We start from the raw sequence: 11,768 nt of genomic DNA on the forward strand, positions 1-11,768 counted from the left end.
TACATCTTCTCCACGGGAGAATCCACCAACACCCAGCCGGCTGAACCGCCAATGGGCATCATCTTGTACCTTGAGCGCCTCACACGCCGGAATACAATCAACCCAAACAAAGAGTAGGGCTTTCATCGGAGATGATTTCGGGCCTGGACCTCTATACATCCTTGTGTGCTTGTGGTTGTTAACCCATCTGATCGTAGTCACAAGCTTGTACCTACATAGGAATTCACTATACAGTTACGAAACACCGACAATTGGCATGCTAGGTAGGGGCTTTGTGCACTAACTTGCGAGCATCGTTATCATTCACCTTCACCGCCAGCGGCTTTGACGCCACCCCTGTATCAGCTCGCCATTCCATTCAACTGGACGGCGGAATCGCTCCTGGAGAAACCATCCACTTTGGTAGCTTCAAATTCACAGCTGATCTAGAAGGTATGCTACAACTCCACGATCGGATACCTCACCACGACGAGGCGACACCTCCCCTAGAAGAAGCCGCAACTTCACTTAGGACTCCAAAGCATACGCAAGCCTTAGGGGGTCGACTACAGCTCATCTCTTCGGGTGTTGCCATCCTCAAGGTCATGCTAGGTCAGAATTGTACACTTGTTGGCAAGGCGTCAATGAATCCCTGCATGTCGGGACCCCAATCTAGCATGTAACACATCATATCACTTTGCAGCCTCACGCACGGTATTCCCATGGTTGCAACCTTACATTGGTCGGGATTGTTTGCGCCTTTTGGCTCACGTATATGATTGTGTCGCTACCATCCATATGATAGAGAACTCGGGTCGACATGACTAGTCATAAACCCAATGTGGCACAAACTTACCGGGACAGGCATACGTAACCCAACAACGAACGTGTCGGTCATGAACGTATGAACCCAAGTCGTAGCAAGCTACAATGACTTAAAGGAACAACGCGTGGCATTTCCCCGAAGGGACAGACACATGAACAAAGAAGGATACATGCCGGCCAACCTAAGTGTTCCGGAGTAGCAGCGAGCTACCATGGCTTAGTGGAAGCACTAAAAGACATTTCCCCATAAGGAAGGCTACCAAGAATAAGCAACTAGGTGTCGGATCCCACACATACCAAGCATTTCAATAACATACACACAATATGCTCGATATGTGTAAATATAACATGGCATCACAACAGAACTCTACAACTCAAAGTATTTATTCAATAGGATCCGAGGAGCCAGCACTACTGCAGAATGCTGCTAACGCAACACTACAATCAAAGACCCTTCGATCAAACTGTGTGCGATGCAATAATCGCAAATGGTGATGTAAAAAACCATCAAAAAGATGCAAAACACTTGCGATGGCGGAAACATCAAACACGGTTTGGATTTTAGTTGCATGTGCGATGTGGGGCATACGGTTCGGTACAATTAACTGTTTGTGATGAGGCAGAACAATAGAAATGGGCAGCCAAATGAAGGTGTGTGTGAGATATACGGCATACAGTTCACTCAGATGAACTATTTGTGATTAGGCGGAATAAAAGAAACGGTCAGCCAGATCAAGGTGTGTGCGATCGAGGGCAAACAGTTCACTCGGATGAACTGTTTGCGTTGAGCTAAGAGAACAGAAATGGTTCAATTTAACAAGATGTGTGTGATACGTGGCAAACAGGTTTATAATCAGAAATGTGTACGAAGACCGATAATAACACAGATGATTGCTGCTAATAAGACGTGTGTGTTGTGCGTTGGGATTGCGTACAGAACAACAACAACAACAACAACAACAACAACAACAACAACAACAACAACAACAACAACAACAACAACAACAACAACAACAACAACAACAACAACAACAACAACATATATATAATTAGATATTTAATTTGGGTATGCAGCCATGTCATGTGTGTAGTAGCCACCTATGTAATTAGATGTTTAATTAAACATCTAATTACATAGGTGGCTACTACACACATGACATTTCCACACACCAAAGTCAACTATATATTAAATGCATAATTAACTAGGATGAATGATCATCTGATCATCATGTACTTCTTGGGACGTTTGCCGCTACTTCTTTGCTTGTGGCTCGATCCGGCCTCGTTGATGTCGGTAACGAGGCAGTTCCTCATGTCAACTATCCGCCTGTGCATCTCGTAGCATGTGTACATGCTCTTGGCCGTGAACCTGAGGTGAGGTTCATCTAGTTGCCGCGTCCAGGCTCCGTGCCAGGATACGGGATTTGTTCTCTTGGCATCCTGCTTCATCTTTTTGTAGTAGTGGTCGATGATGGCCGAGGCGAGTTCAACCAGGGAGTCCTTCTTTGTGCTGCCCCAGATCGTGTAGTGCTCACGGATTTCGACAAGGTTCTTATAGTCCAAGCCCGTAACCTTGAGCGCCTTTACATCATTGCAGGTTTCTACCATAGAGAACTTATAGTTGGTGCCGTTGACAAACATGGCGAAACGGTCGCAAGGCTTTGTGGCCATGCAGTAGTGGAAGATGAGGACATGATGGTGCACGCACAACTGGGCGATGTCAACCTTTTGATCTTTGCCGAGATGACCGTCGGTGTACTGGAGGTCGATGCCGACCACCTTGTACTTGCCTCGAGCAAGCAACTGCTCCACGGATTTGATGTAGTCGTCCACCACGGTCGAGGCTTTGGTGTACACCACTGAGAGATCCATCTCCCTCGCGTGGTGATGACCCACAAGTATAGGGGATCTATCGTAGTCCTTTCAATAAGTAAGAGTGTCGAACCCAACAAGAAACAAAAGGAAATGACAAGCGGTTTTCAGCAAGGTATTCTCTGCAAGCACTGAAATTATCGGTAACAGATAGTTGTGTGATAAGATAATTCGTAATGGGTAACAAGTAACAAAAGTAACTAAGGTGCAGCAAGGTGGCCCAATCCTTTTTGTAGCAAAGGACAAACCTGGACGAACTCTTATATAAAGCAAAGCGCTCCCGAGGACACATGGGAATTACTGTCAAGCTAGTTTTCATCATGCTCATATGATTCGCGTTCGTTACTTTAATAATTTGATATGTGCGTGGACCGGTGCTTGGGTGCTGCCCTTCATTGGACAAGCATCCCACTTATGATTAACCCCTCTCGCAAGCATCGACAACTACGAAAGAAGAATTAAGATAAATCTAATCATAGCATGAAACATATGGATCCAAATCAGCCCCTTACGAAGCAACGCATAAACTAGGGTTTAAGCTTCTGTCACTCTAGCAACCCATCATCTACTTATTACTTCCCAATGCCTTCCCCTAGGCCCAAACACTGGTGAAGTGTCGTGTAGTTGACGTTCACATAACACCACTAGAGGAGAGACAACATACATCTCATCAAAATATCGAAGGAATACCAAATTCACATGATTACTTATAACGAGGCTTCTCCCATGTCCTTAGGAACAAGCTTAACTACTCACAAAGCATATTCATGTTCATAATCAGAGGAGTATTAATTATCATTAAGGATCTGAACATATGATCTTCCACCTGATAAACCAACTAGCATCAACTACAAGGAGTAATCAACACTACTAGCAACCCACAGGTGCCAATCTGAGGTTTTGAGACAAAGATCGGATACAAGTGATGAACTAGGGTTTAAGAGGAGATTGTGCTGGTGAAGATGTTGATGGAGATTGACCCCCTCTCGATGAGAGGATTGTTGGTGATGACGATGGCGATGATTTCCCCCTCCGGGAGGGATGTTTCCCCGGCAGAACTGCTCCGCCGAAGCCCTAGATTGGTTCTGCCCAAGTTCCGCCTCGAGACGGAGCCGCTTCGTCCCGAAAGCTTCCTTCTCATTTTTAGGTCAAAACACACCATATAGCCGAAGATGGGAACCGGAGGCCTGCCAGGGGGCCCCACAAGGTAGGGGCATGCCCAGGGGGGTAGGGCGCGCTCCCCACCCTTGTGGTGGTGGGCCCCCTCTGGTGCTTTCTTCGCCTAATATTTTTAAATATTCCAAAATAATTCTCCGTGAAGTTCAGGAGTTTTGGAGTTGTGCAGAATAGGTCTCTCATAATTGCTCCTTTTCCAGTCCAGAATTCCAGTTGCCGGCATTCTCCCTCTTCATGTAAAACTTGTAAAATAAGAGAGAAAAGGCATAAGTATTGTGATATGATGTGTAATAACATCCCATAATGCAATAAATATCAATATAAAAGCATGATGCAAAATGGGCGTATCAACTCCCCGGAGCTTAGACCTCGCTTGTCCTCAAGTGAAAGTCGAAATCGAGAAATATGTCCACATGTTTAGAGATGGAGGTGTTGATAAAATAAAATACAAACATGAGGGCATCATGGTTGTCGGTGTTCTGGGAATGGGGGTCCCCAGACTTGCCTACCTGCGGCCTGTGGCGTGGCTCAAGGGGTGGCCCAACATGGCCCGTCTTCATCAACCCAAGCTCAAGACCCTCGCGAGGGGCCAAGCCTCGCGGGGCAGACGATGCAAGGCTTCCTCAGGGGCGGCCTCACTAGGCAGGCTCGCGAGGAGGTGGAGAGATCAAGGCAAGGAGTACCTCGCGGGGTGCTCATGACGCAAGCCATGACGATCAAGACGAGGCGGGCGCCAGCCTGCACAGTGTCCTCATTTCCTCTTTGGTGCAAAGGGGGCGAGCGCAGGCGCGGAGTATCGAGGCATCAAGCAAAGGTTACCATATTGGTGCAACGAGACCAAGACCAGCAGAGCGGCAGGACGGAGGTCACTGTGGAGCCCAAGACGGCGTCATCGCCAGTGCCTTTGGCAGTCGAAGACCAACTTTAGTCAGGATAACTTGTACTAGCTGCCCCCCTTCAAAATGGTCGTTGTTGGCTCCCTTCCAGCTCAATATTTGGGAAGAGGACCAGGGCCTCTATATATAGAGTTAGCCACCACACTAGAGGGGATCGAGATCTCACCGAGAACCAACAGAGTCGGAGCCATTCCTCTCCAAGCACACCACCGTAAGAACACCCCTCGCGAGGTTGTTCTTCCTCTATACTGTTCATCATCAGCCCTAGAGGCAATCCACCACCAGACACTAGAGTAGGGTATTACACCACAACGGTGGCCCGAACTAGTATAAAGCTTGTGTCCTTTCTGTTGTTCATCGTGTAGCTTAGATTCACGGCGAAGCGTTTGGACGTGGATCAGTAGGGAGTAGATCTTCGCGCGTACCCTAGAGTTAGAACCTTAAGGGTTGTGCCGGAACCCGATATCCAACATTTGGCGCGCCAGGTAGGGGTGCCCCGGAATCTTTCTTCCGCTGTCCCGTGTTCCATCGTTCGCATCCATGGCAGACGCTCACTGAGCTCGGGCCGAGCGTCGGGCTGCCCTCGCCGCCCGCGTCGCCCAGACGGCTCCCGTCGGTGGGCCTCCCCGTCGTTCTCCGTCGCCTGCCGCCAACACCGCCACCGGCCCGGCGGGGAACGAGCAGCAAGCATCATCGCTGCATCCCTCGATGCGGCGGGAAGGCCGCACCGCCACTCTTTTGCTAACTCCAGCTGGTTCTTGTCTCAAACTCGTCGCGCTCCCATGGACGCGCAGGCCGCGTTGCTCCTGGCACGTGAGCTCCTGCACTACCGCCCCATCGACGACCTCTACGAGGAGTGGCTCGCTCGCATCACCGAGCTCGTCAGTGCCATAGGGGGCTCTCATGCGCCGTCCCTCTCGCTGCCTCGCCCTCCGTCCTGCATGCGTGATGCAGCTCAGGAGGCGCCTCCGCCACCTCCTCCCCAAGAAGGCGCTCTGGCTCCAAGGCACACGACCCCTGGACGAGACCCACCACGTCCAGCGCCCGTGCGACAAGAAAGGAGCTGCCAAGAGATTCCTCGGCCTCAAGAAGGCACTCGCGTGCTCCCCGCTCCAGCACATCAAGACCGCATCCCTGCGCTAGCATGTCAAGATCCCTCGCTGCCCCTGGCGGCAGCGCACGCGAATCTCCAAGAGCAAGCCCCGCGTCTGCAAAGGGCTCCGGTGGCTGCAGGAGGCTGCCACGCCTTCACCACCGAGCTGTGCAGTGTCCCCTGGCCAGGCAAGTTCAAGCCAGATCTGCCTCCTTGCTACGACGGCACCGCAGACCCCGCAGAATTCCTGCAGCTCTACAAGCTGGGCATCGAGGCGGCCAACGGAGACGAAAAGGTCATGGCGAACTGGTTTCCCATGGCGCTCAAAGATGGTGCCCGCACTTGGCTCCTGAACCTGCCTCCCGGCTCGATCTCCTCTTGGGACGAGATGCGCACCCGCTTCATCGCCAACTTCTAGGGCACTCGCGACCATCCTCCAGTCGTGGGTGACCTGCGCCGCATCAAGCACCAACCTAGGGAGACCTTGCAAAAGTACATCCAGCACTTCAATAGCGCTCGCCTCAAGATTCCCAAGGTGACCGAGGAGGCCATCATCTCAGCATTCTCTGACGGCGTCCGCGACGTCAAGATGAAGGAGGAACTGGCTATCCACGAGGATCTGTGCACATCTCTGGAGCTGTTCAACCTGGCGACCAAGTGCGCAAGAGCTGAGGAGGGGCGTCTCTCCCTCCTCGAGCTTCCAGCTGTTGACCCAGAAGAGAAGAAAGCCAGGGCCAAGGACGTGAAGCGCAAAGGAGAAGCTGTGCTCGCAGCAGAACCAGACACGAAGCATGGCAGAGACCAGCCGGAGTCGTCCAAGGACAACCGATTCTGCGCCTCTACACCCACAACACGAACGAATGCAAGGAGCTCAGGGCCGTTCGAGAAGGACGTATCGGTCGACGCCCTGAGCGCAGCGACCGGGGCTACGGTCGAGGAGGATGAAGAGGTGGAGGACGATGGGACGACCGAGGCCCTCGCCAGGAGTGGCGTGACCGCCCTCGCGAGGATCGCTGATAAGACCAGCCTTGCGAGGGGGCTTGGAGGGATCAGCCTCGTGAGGACCGCCCTCAGGGCAACGCAGGTCTTCCTCCTCTGCCGCCACCACCAAGAAGGAATGGCGACCAAGAAGGAATGACAACCACCACTAGGACGAGGGGGCTGGGGGCTTCCAGGAGCCGCGTGCTATTGCTTGCATCTTGGGCGGTGCCCAGGCCCCAGCCACTCAGCGCATCTTCAAGCAGTTTGCTCACGAGGTGAACGCAGTCCTCCCCAAGCTCGAGGCCACGCGCCCTCTCAGGTGGTCCACGTGCGCCATCACGTTCAGCTTAGCGGATTAGCTCAAATGTGCGGCTACAGCTGGCGTCCTCCCGATGCTTTGTACCCCAGTCATCAGCAATGTGCAAGTTACCAGAACCCTCATCGATGGCGGCGCAGGACTCAATGTTCTGTCCGTCGAGACGTTCAACAACCTCCAAGTGCCTTATGATCAACTTCAGCCAACCAAGCCTTTCTCAGGAGTCATTGACAGCTCCACCACTCCGATAGGGCAGGTTCGCCTCCCTGTCACCTTCGGACAGCGCAAGAACTACCGTACCAAGCTCATCAACTTTGACGTTGCCCACATTCGCCTGCCATACAATGCCATCCTCGGGTATCCAGCCCTGGCCAAGTTCATGGCGGTGACTCACCATGGTTACAATGTCCTCAAGATGCCGGGAAGTGGCGAAATCATCACAGTCCCCTGCGAGGAGAAGGATGCAGTGTGCTCCCTCGAGCGTGCCTTCCAAGCTGCATCAGTCGAGGACCCAGATAGCAAGAGCGGGGACCCTCCCAAGGCAGTTCCCAAGAACAAGAAGACATCACCCAGCTCAAGGCCTCAGGAGGCAGGCACCTTCGGAGGCGCCGCTTCAGGATCTGCGCCCATGCAAGGGGCGCCTCCCTCCGTCGCATAGGAAGGCGCGCCCGATGCCCTCCTCGGGCAAGGCTCGGGGGCTCTCTCCTGGAAGGCCTCAGACTTTGCCAAGATCACGAGGGAGGCGCTCGGGCACCGCTTGGAGGCGTGCTATGCAGCACGTTTCCCTCAGGAAGGCATGGGGCAAGGAGGGCCCAACCCTCAGGAGTTCATCACCAAGGCCACTCAGGAGCTTCAAGAATCACGAGTCATGCGCGGCGATCGCCGCCTGCCCGGCGTAGCTCCCTGATACGTCTCCAACGTATCTATAATTTTTGATTGTTCCATGCTATTATATTACCCCTTTTGGATGTTTATGGGCTTTATTTTACACATTTATATCATTTTTGGGACTAACCTATTAACTGGAGGCCCAGCCCGTATTGCTGTTTTATTGCCTATTTCAGTATTTTGAAGAAAAGGAATATCAAACAGAGTCCAAACGGAAAGAAACCTTCGGCAGCGTGATTTTTTTGGAAGAATATGATCTTGGAGACTTGGAGTTCACGTCAGAAGATCCTCGAGGAGGCCAGGAGATAGGGGGTGCCCCCCCTACTGGGCGCGCCCCTTGTCTCGTGGGCCCCTCAAGGCTCCCTCGACCGACTTCTTTCACCTATATAAGCCTACATACCCTGAAAACATTGAATATCAAGATAGATCAGGAGTTCTACCGCCGCAAGCCTCTGTAGCCATCAAAAACCTCTCGGGAGCCCGTTCCGGCACCCTGCCAGAGGGAGAACCCATCACCGGTGGCCATCTTCATCATCCCGGCGCTATCCATGATAAGGAGGGAGTAGTTCACCCTCGGGGCTGAGGGTATGTACTAGTAGCTATGTGTTTGATCTCTCTCTCTCGTGTTCTCTCTATGTCACGATCTTGATGTATCGCAAGCTTTGCTATTATAGTTGGATCTTATGATGTTTCTCCACCTCTACTCTCTTGTGATGAGTTGAGTTTCCCTCTTGAAGTTATCTTATCAGATTGAGTCTTTATTTGAGAACACTTGATGTATGTCTTGCCGTGTTTATCTGTGGTGACAATGGGATATCACGTGCCACTTGATGTATGTTTTGGTTACCAACTTGCGGGTTCCGCCCATGAACCTATGCATAGGGGTTGGCACACGTTTTCTTGACTCTCCGGTAGAAAGTTTGGGGCACTCTTTGAAGTACTTTGTGTTGGTTGGATGAATCTGAGATTGTGTGATGTATATCGTATAATCATGCCCACGGATACCTGAGGTGACAATGGAGTATCTAGGTGACATTAAGGTTTTGGTTGATTTGTGTCTTAAGGTGTTATTCTAGTACGGACTCTTGAATAGATTGAACGGAAAGAATAACTTTGAGGTGGTTTCGTACCCTACCATAATCTCTTCGTTTGTTCTCCATTATTAGTGGCTTTGGAGTGACCCTTTGTTGCATGTCGAGGGATTGTTATATGATCTATCTATGTTATTATTGTTGAGAGAACTTGCACTAGTGAAAGTATGAACCCTATTCCTTGTTTCCTATCATTGCAATACCATTTAATCTCACTTTTATCATTAGTTACCTTGCTGTTTTTATATTTTCAGATTACAAAAACCTATATCTACTATCCATATTGCACTTGTATCACATCTCTTCGCCGAACTAGTGCACCTATACAATTTGCCATTGTATTGGGTGTGTTGGGGACACAAGAGACTTTTTGTTATTTGGTTGCAGGGTTGTTTGAGAGAGACCATCTTCATCCTACGCCTCCCACGGATTGATAAACCTTAGGTCATCCACTTGAGGGAAATTTGCTACTATCCTACAAACCTGTGCACTTGCAGGCCCAACAACGTCTACAAGAATAAGGTTGTGTAGTAGACATCAAGCTCTTTTCTCGCGCCGTTGCCGGGGAGGTGAGTGCTTGAAGGTATATCTTTAGATCTTGCAATCGAATCTTTTTGTTTCTTGTTTTATCACTAGTTTAGTTTATAAAAGAAAACTACAAAAAAATGGATTTGAGTTTGTCTCATACGCTTCATCTTTTTAATATCTTTGTGAGTTTGATGGAAAGGAAAATTGTGCACAAGTGCTAGAAGAAGAGTGCATTAAAATGCTTGGTACTGAATCTTTGAATGATGAGCATGGTTGCAATGTTGTTAGTATGAACTCCTTGAATATCCATAGTACTAATGATGATTGCTCTAGTCATGATGAAAATATCTCTTATAAGCATGTCTGTAGGACCTTGAAGTATGTCTAGAGGGGGGGGGGGGTGATTAGACTACTTGACCAATTAAAAACTTAACCTTTTCCCAATTTTAGAGTTTGACAGATTTTAGCAACTTTGGACAAGTCAAGCAATCATCACACAAATCAAGCAAGCATGCAAAGAGTATATAGGCAGCGGAAATTAAAGCATGCAACTTGCAAGTAAGTAAAGGGAAGGGTTTGGAGGATTCAAACGCAGTTGGAGACACGAATGTTTTTGGCGTGGTTCCGATAGGTGGTGCTATCGTACATCCACGTTGATGGAGACTTCAACCCACGAAGGGTAACGGTTGCGCGAGTCCACGGAGGGCTCCACCCACGAAGGGTCCACGAAGAAGCAACCTTGTCTATCCCACCATGGCCGTCGCCCACGAAGGACTTGCCTCACTAGCGGTAGATCTTCACGAAGTAGGCGATCTCCTTGCCCTTACAAACTCCTTAGTTCAACTCCCCAATCTTTGTCGGAGGTTCCCAAGTGACACCTAGCCAATCTAGGAGACACCACTCTCCAAGAAGTAACAAATGGTGTGTTGATGATGAACTCCTTGCTCTTGTGCTTCAAATGATAGTCTCCCCAACACTCAACTCTCTCTCATAAGATATGGATCTGGTGGAAAGAAGATTTGAGTCGAAAGCAACTTGGGGAAGGCTAGAGATCAAGATTCATTTGGTAGGAATGGAATATCTTGGCCTCAACACATGAGTAGGTGGTTCTCTCTCAGAACCGGTAAGTTGGAAGTGTAGGTTTGTTCTGATGGCTCTCTCCACGAATGAAGAGGAGGTGGAGGGGTATATATAGCCTCCACACAAAATCTAACCTTTACACACAATTTACCAATCTCGGTGGGACCGAATCAATAAACTCAGTCAGACCGATTTAGTAAACCTAGTGACTGTTAGGATTTTCGGTGGGACCGACATGCAACTCGGTAGGACCGATATGATTAGGGTTAGGGCATAACGTAATCTCGGTGAGACCGATTACACAAACTCGGTAGGACCGATTTTGGTAATTAGCTAACCAGAGAGTTGGTCAGGTAAACTCGGTGGGACCGATTTGCTCTTTTCGGTGAGACCGAAATGTTACAAAAAGGAAAGAGAGAGTTTACATTGCAATCTCGGTGGGACCGATCGCTCACTTCGGTTAGACCGAAACGTTACGAAGGGAAACAGAGAGATTACAATCCCATCTCGGTGAGACCGAGATCCCTATCGGTGAGACCGATTTGCCTAGGGTTTGTGGCAGTGGCTATGACATCTGAACTCGGTGGCGCCGGATAGAAAGAATCGGTGTGACCGATTTTGGCTTTAGGTTTAGGTCATATGTGGATGTGAGAAAGTAGTTGAGGGTTTTGGAGCATATCACTAAGCACATGAAGCAAGAGGCTCATTAAGCAACACCTCATCCCTCCTTGATAGTATTGGCTTTTCCTATAGACTCAATGTGATCTTGGATCACTGAAATATAAAATGAAGAGTCTTGAGCTTTTGAGCTTGAGCCAGTCCTTTGTCCTTGATATTTTGAGGGATCCACTTTCATCATCCATGCCATGCCATTCATTGAGCTTTCTTGAAATATATGTCTTGGAATAGCATTAGCTCAATGAGCTATATGTTGTTATGAATTACCAAAACCACCTAGGGATAGTTGCACTTTCAATCTCCCCCTTTTTGGTAATTGATGACAACATATAGATCAAAACTTCGACATATGATAATAAGATTGA

This window comes from Triticum dicoccoides, chromosome 5B, assembly GCF_002162155.2.
Source record: "Triticum dicoccoides isolate Atlit2015 ecotype Zavitan chromosome 5B, WEW_v2.0, whole genome shotgun sequence".
In the NCBI taxonomy this organism is placed as follows: domain Eukaryota; kingdom Viridiplantae; phylum Streptophyta; class Magnoliopsida; order Poales; family Poaceae; genus Triticum; species Triticum dicoccoides.